The following is an 8117-nucleotide window of genomic DNA, read 5'->3' as shown; positions in this document are numbered from 1 at the left end:
TTTTAGTTAATCATCTCCAGCATTAGAGCGGTGACTGACCCATAATAGATGTTCAATAAATCTTTGCTGAATATTAAATGAGTTTAATATTTGAAATCAAAATCCTTAGGTGAAACCCTTGAAAACCACATGAAATGGTATCCTCTTCTAAAACTTCCTTAACTCTTTCAAATATGGAAGATGCTATTTCTCATCTCAACTCCTTTTGCATGTTATTCACACATTTTTAAATATATTATCACTTTCCAGTTACCTTACAGGATTACTGTGAAAATCAAATAATAAAGAATATGAGAATGAACTTACACATTATAATGTAGCATACAATTCTTTTACAGCAATGTGGAATTTAAGCTATTTATATATGTTCTATTTCTCTTGTCAGTTTCTGATTACTTTAGGGGCTGCCATCATTTCCATTTTTTAAATCTTGCTGTCCTGCAAAACCACAGTACAGTAAATTGCATGTTTTGGAAGTTGATTAAAAAATTTTATTGGATACGAAACAGAGAGGCAGCAAATGTCCCAGCAGTATTGGATCTGCAATAGTTTGGTTCATATTGGCATTACTGAGTATACTATAAATTATCAAACCATATCAAAAAACAGTTTAAATTGAAAACCTCGATTGCCATTTAGACCTCTTAGGCCATTATTTTTTAACTATGTAGTAAATTAAGTTTATGTTTCTTATTAGATGATTCAGAAATTCATTCAAACGTATTTCTTTATGCCCACTCTCTTCCAAGTATTTGGAAATGTCATTTGGAGAAATGACAGTGGATATCCATCTTGTTTTTAAAAATTCACAGTCTAGTTTGAGAAAACAAGAAAATGTGATAAATTTTTATAGAAAAAAATGTTTTCAGTGTGTTATGTGTGGGTGCAGGGAAGAGGAAGTGGTGGGGATTGCACTTTGGGGAGACATAGAGTGAATGGTGCGTGTGTTTGAAGGATGAGTATAAAATTGCTAAGGGCTAAAATTGTTAAAGCATCCAAAAGTATGTGGCAAGCATTGTGCATTCAAACTACTGTAATTATTAAGCATATGGAGTATAGAGTTTTAGGGGATATGGCTTATGATAAAGTATCTTCTTGATCTGTCTTTTTGATCTTTGTGTAGGTTGTTAAAATTGACAATTGGGTTATAATTAGAAAAATTGTACAGACAACATGGTTTATGGCATGCACTAGGATAAAGGAACATTGAGAACCATTCATGGTTGGAGATTGTGAATCTCTGGTGACACCAGTGCACGGATCTGTTTGATTGTCTTCACCATGCAGATGGCATATAATGGGATAGTCTTAGGGTATAACGGGCTTATAATGTGATGTAAAAGTTGGCTGTATTGGTAAGAGTATGATTGTAATGGTAGAAGGTAAATTTGAACCTGAATAGAAATATAAAGTTCTATTAATTATCAGACCATTTGAACATAATATTTTATGTATATATAAAAACATCACACATGCCTTTTTCTGTGCAGGACATTTTATCATATTTTCTCATTAATTAAAATTCAGAAGTGCAATATCTCAGAGTTAAACGATATTATGGCTCCTATAGATTTACATTTCCTAAGGAAAACTATCTGGAATACAGTTTTAAATTCAAAGTTGGTTTGACTCCATATTTTACAAACTTTGACATATATGTGGCATGCTAGAAAAATTTAGCACTTTATTTTCTTACAAATTGGAATCAAGATGTTATATATTATATTTTAATTAAAGCAACAAACTTTCATATAAGTTAAAGAAACTGAAATATTCCAAAAAAGGGAGAATCATATTCCTACACTTTTTATAGGAAAAGATAAGCCAGTTTACTGTGGAAATAGTTGAAGAAAATATACTAGAGAAAAGCTAAATTCTTTCCATTCCATTGTAGATTTATGATACCCACCACTAAGTATCTTTTTGTGTATGCGTCAATTTGAAGCATTTATGTAGTTACTTTATAAAATGTGTGTTTTCAAAAAGTTTTTCAGAACATATGGGAAACTGTTGTAAAATTACACACACACCATACATTATATGAATAGAGAACCAGAGCTCTAAGAAAAGGCACACAAGTATTAAATATTCATTATCAAGACATTATGCAAGTACTCTTCTCTTAATGTTTAACTTTAATTTCCTTCCAAAAAATATAAAGTCCAAAATATAATTAAAATACTTTGCTGTTATCTGAATCATGGGAAATAATTCCAATAATACATGCAAGTTGCATGTATTGTATCATGTAAGGAGTAATGCTACTCTTGCTTTTAAAAGACATACTTTATTTCCCCAGCAGTGGTGGTAGATTTTGACGGAGTAATCCAGGTACTCTTGACTGCATCCATACCTCTGATTAATTCTTACAGAGCTTTCATGAGTTATTAGACCTCTTTTACATAGGAGAAAATTTGGCTTAGGTCACATGACTAATAAATAGGACACTCAAAACTGATAGAAGCACAAACCTGGTTTCAACTGACTCTTGACTGCCTGCAGCAGGTTATGCTAATCATTGAGGGTATGAAGATGACAAATTCTGGCAGGATGTTGTAGTCTCGTATGGAAGACAGTCAAGGAAATGTGTAGGTCATGTGATAAATATCACTATAGGGGAAGAAATGCAATCTTTCCTTTTACCTTTTAGGTTCTTGACTGGGGCTCCTGGAATAAGACCAGTTAATAAGAGAAAAGCATACAGATTTATTTAATATAAGTTTTCTGTGACATGGGATCCCTCTTAAGGAAATTAAGACCTGAAGAGGCAGTTTGAGGCAGACACTTCCATACTGAGTCGGACAAAGAGGAGCAAATCGTGAAAAAGTGACAAGACAAAGGGGCTTGGGCCATTTAATTAGGTAGCGAAGTGACTAGAAAGATATGAATAAATTTAGCAAGGTTTCTTTTTAATAAGGTACAAATTTCTTTTTTTCTTTTTCTTTTTTTTTTAAACTTTTTTTTAAACTTTTTTTTTAAACTTTAAACTTTTCTTTTTCTTTTTTTTTTAAACTTTTTTTTAAACTTTTAAACTTTTTTTAAACTTTTGGGTTTATCTATTTATTTATTTATTTATTTATGGCTGTGTTGGGTCTTCGTTTCTGTGCGAGGGCTTTCTCTAGTTGTGGCAAGTGGGGGCCACTCTTCATCGCGGTGCGCGGGCCTCTCACTATCATGGCCTCTCTTGTTGCGGAGCACAGGCTCCAGACGCACAGGCTCAGTAATTGTGGCTCACGGGCCTAGTTGCTCCGCGGCATGTGGGATCTTTCCAGACCAGGGCTCGAACCCATGTCCCCTGCATTGGCAGGCAGATTCTCAACCACTGCGCCACCAGGGAAGCCCTAGCAAGGTTTCTTTATACAGATTTCTCTTGGTCTCCATTTGCCATCTCTGGTGAGAATGTTTCTTTCCTTCCAGAACAAGGAGAACATCTCCTATATTTGAGTTTTATGTCCTGCTTTTAGTAAGATTGAGGTGCTCTTTTGCATCTGATGATTTTCAAGAGTCTTTAACTTCAGATCTCTACACCAGGTGGCGTATTTTGGGGTGGCAAGTTCTGAACTCCGTCATGACAGTAGAGAGAACAGGGGACCTTGGGAACAGAGTGATAGTCGCTGAAAACTCACTTGGGAAACTGGTGATGTGCTGGTTATTAAAACAGAATAATGGGCTTTTCATTTAGAAGAAACAATGTATACAGAGGTATAAAGGCTAGCAGGAGTGCAGCCTGGTCAGGAGACAGTGAGTGTGATAAAATATGAGTGGGTCGTGGGGTTTCCCAGGCAGACAGCAAGGATGAGAGGGGAAATGAAAAGGCACCAGATATTGAAAAGTCATGAATTTCGTGTGAGTTTTTTATTCTCTTTCGCAGGTGAGGCAAGGACATGAAGGAATTTCAAGCAGGGGGTTGAGGAGATGATAAGTAGCTAGAGGGTAGATTTCAAAGGGAGAGGCATTGAGGGAGACCGTTGTCACCCCTTCTATTTGCATTGTGTAGTGGTACGTGCTGGGGTTGACACAGTTATAGCATAAGATATGGCTTCTGACTTCAGAGGAAAAAGAGGGAGAAAAGCAAGACCTGCACATTTTCATATTTGTGATGAAAGCTGCAGAGAAGACTGTCACCAAAAATAAGTTCTCTGGAGTTTAGAATAGCTGTCATCCAGCATTGTCCCATGTTTTTATTCTGATTTTCCTTTCCTTCCTTTCCTTCCTCTGTATTTTATTTCCCAAAGCCTCCTTCATCTCCAAAGTCGTGGAGAATATACTGTTTCAGCTCAATGGTTGTTAAATCAGGGTTATGGGCAGCTCTGAGTAACAGAAGCATGAAATACCTGTGGCTTTACAAAGACTGAAATACTTTCTCTCTTAACTGAGCTCAGAAAGGCAGCCCAGGGCTCACATGGCAGCTCTGCTCTACAGTGTTCTCTGGGATAAAGTTGCTTGTTCCTCTGTCTCCAGGCTATGACTCTCATTCTCATGGTCCAAAAGGGAGCTCCAGCCATCACATTCAGGATTCTAGTGGCGAGATGGAAGGAGGGGAAAGAATAGGTCAGACACATGCCAACAGTCTTCTAGGGAAATTTCCTGGAAAGTTAATAGACAGTACTTCTGCTTGTATTCCATTGGCTAGAATTTAGGAATTGGACCATGCTCAGCTACAAGTGAGGCTAGGAAATGTAGTCTTTATTCTGGGGGAGTGAGGTACAGAGACTTATGTTTGGCATCAGATAATGAGGCCACTAGGAGTCTCTGTACCAGTAGGATGCCTTTAGTATTTTTTCATACTTTAAATCAAACCAAATAATCCTTTTAAAATTAATTTTATGAATCCTATCATGTGAAATACAGACACACACACACACATACACAAGAACATAAATCACAAAAGTAGTGTGATAGGTAGAAATATTTATGGAAGACATGAAGAAATTCGAAATATTCATCACTCTGACAAATACAGATAAGCAAGGAAATATTGCATTTGATACCATCAGTTTCTTTTTCTATTTTCATTTTCTAATTTTTTGAATAATGACCACTAGGCATTATGAAGATTAGAATCAGCAACATGAAAATTGGGAGTAATTCTATGATATTAGCTGTTGCAGCCAGATCGAACAATATGGTGAATATCATCTTATGTATACATATACTTTCAGGACATTGCTCTTCCTACTTCTATGTGTAATTTCAGGAATATATGAAATATTAAAATAAAACTCTACATAAGCATGTTTGCAATAATCTAAAAATAAAGTGTATCTTGAGACAGAAGAATAATGACAATGTGAATAGTCTCTGTTTTATATATATATATAAATACACATATACACATATACACACACACATATGCCTATGCCAACGTAGTAGGAATGTTCATATACGTATTTGATCTATCTATATATGAATAAAATATTACTCATAATGGCATACAGTATATGTCATTTGCAAAGTTTACTCATGCATATTTGGCTCAATATTTGAACAGCTTCCTTAATTTCCTCAAACTTAGTGAGAAAGCAGGATTTGATTGATGAAATGAAACTTTGTTATGTAGTACCTGCACTTCTTTGATTGTGACAGGCTTTTAAGTAAAAAACAAAGTATAATGTTAGCCACATCAAAGCATGCTTTTAAAAAGTTGTTGTTTTGGGTTTTTTTCTGTAACACATTCTTAGAATTAAACGTTCTAAGTTGAAACTTGGTATTTTAACACCACTCTTGCTGCACAAACCGTGAATTAATATGTCTATTTCCCATGTATTTATCCCTTCATTCAACAAATAATTAGTTATTGGCTACAATATGAAAGGTACTTCACAAACCAATACAGGAAATGGAAAATACATAAGACAGTGTGAGAACTCTAAAAAATCTGACACAAAGACAAATTAAATAGCACCTATATAAAAAATTAAAATGGTGGTCTGCACAAGTAAGAAAGAATTAGATAAATGTTATAGTAATTCAGAGAAGCAAGCAGTTACATTGAACTATGTTATCCAAACTTTCAAGTGAAGAATTTGAGATTTTATCTTACCATGAAGCTAATAAGTTAGGTTGCCACAGTTTTATAGATGCTGGCAGAACACACAAAACTCTGGATCAAAGGCTTTATTGCCCACAGCACAGCAGGCAGCATGAGTTTCCCTTGCCCCTCACATGCCATGGGGAGACAGGAAGCAGCTAGGTATATGCCACACACATAGTATATTTGAATCACAGCTAAAGAACCCTGATTTTTGAATCCCCTGTCTTATAAAGGGTCTGCTAGCACACCTCTCCAACCTTCTTCCTAGAAAAATACATTATCTTTATAATCCAGTCAGAAAACAAATCTACCCACTTCCCCCAAAGGAGAGGGAAGTATCTCTTTTTTCCAAGGCTGTTTGATGTACAGACATCCTTGAAAAGATAGTATGAAACAAAGCTGTCAGTGCCTCTTGCTCAGAAAATGTGCAGAAACACAAAAGACCCGAAGAGAATTGTCTCCCAAGATAGAGGAGTCTTTGTAAAGAAACACCCTTTAATCCAGGCCTCAGAGGATAGGTTTTACTAAATGGAGTTTGGAGAATAAGGCTTTTAAGGCAAGCAAAGTTGAATGAGCCATGTCAGGAAGTAATGCCTACAAGTACACATGTAGTGTTTTTTTTCTGTTTTTTTTTTAAAAACATCTTTATTGGAGTATAATTGCACATGTAGTGTTTTTTGTTTTTTTTTAAACATCTTTATTGGAATATAATTGCACATGTAGTGGTTTTATCACCATCTCCGTGAAACTTAACATTTCCAACAGAAAAACATTATGTAAAAGTTACTGCTTCTTGTTTTATGTATGTTATTATTTAGATATTTCATTATATTTTAAACAGAGCCACATTTTCAAATAATATAAAGCATTTTACCTTTAAATACATATGTTTTAAATATATAATAAATATATATGTTTTAAGTGAATGCAATTGATTATGTGCAAATCTTGGGGCTATGAGAATATCCTAAAATGGTCAGATTGAAATCAAAAATAATATTGATTTGAGAGCCAACCTGGAAATAAAACTTGCAACAAATTTAGGTGAAGCCCTCTGCAATTTCATGTGATTTATGAGTATTTGCATTTTGACTGTAAGCAAGAGCTGTTTAATCCAGTTGACACCTATGGAGAAGAGTAAAATGAATTATTAATCAGATAAATTATCAATTAAGGAAGAATAAAACACTAATGGAAAAAATAGTAAAATTGAGAGTAGAGAACAGGAAGGAAAAACCAAAATTTAGAAGCCAGTATCATTGGAAACTGAATAAGACCTAGACTTAGAACAAGAGAATGATACTGATATTATTTATCATTGGATCTGAAAATGATGGAAACCATAGTTCCAGGGTCAGATATATACCTGAGAATGCATCTTGCCAGCAATAGCTATTATGCCTGTAAACACCAACCTAAAGGATAACTTAAGGTTTTAGAATACAACATCCTGAAGGTAGGTAGTAAGTACACACATACATACATACAAACACACATGCATACACACACAGATAGATAGTAGTAAATTTATTTTTATTAAACTGAAAAAAAAGCTTTTGTTCAGTATTTGTAACTTTTTCTTTATATATGTACCCCAGAATTCAAATATAATATAAATTTTGTTATATTTGAATCTGCCTGGCGGTATGATGGATTTCAATAATTTACCATGGAAAAGTTAAGTTACATCATTTTCAAGATGTATCACCCTCTCATGAAGAACAGGCTTCTCATCCAATAGATTTACAGGTTTGACATTTGGGAAGACCCCCTTCTGTGCACTGGGCATCATACTACCATTAACACGTATTTCTCCACACAAGATGTCCTTATATATCTACAATGAAAACATTCCAAAAATATGAACTTTCCATCATACTTTATCTTCTTTTGACATTTTCTACTTTAGCTAAGCTTGCTCTATGCAAAGTCAGGTCAATTCCGACCAGTAATATATAATGCTAAAGTTTAGAAGTCGGTAGCAATTATAATCCTAGGCTTTTTGAACATGTGAAATAGTATCTTACATAACCCCACACATATGGAGAATGGAAAGATACATTCATAAAATAAAGCTGACAGA

Source organism: Eschrichtius robustus, chromosome 2, assembly GCF_028021215.1.
Source record: "Eschrichtius robustus isolate mEscRob2 chromosome 2, mEscRob2.pri, whole genome shotgun sequence".
In the NCBI taxonomy this organism is placed as follows: Eukaryota; Metazoa; Chordata; class Mammalia; order Artiodactyla; family Eschrichtiidae; genus Eschrichtius; species Eschrichtius robustus.
This window is presented reverse-complemented; position numbering follows the sequence as displayed.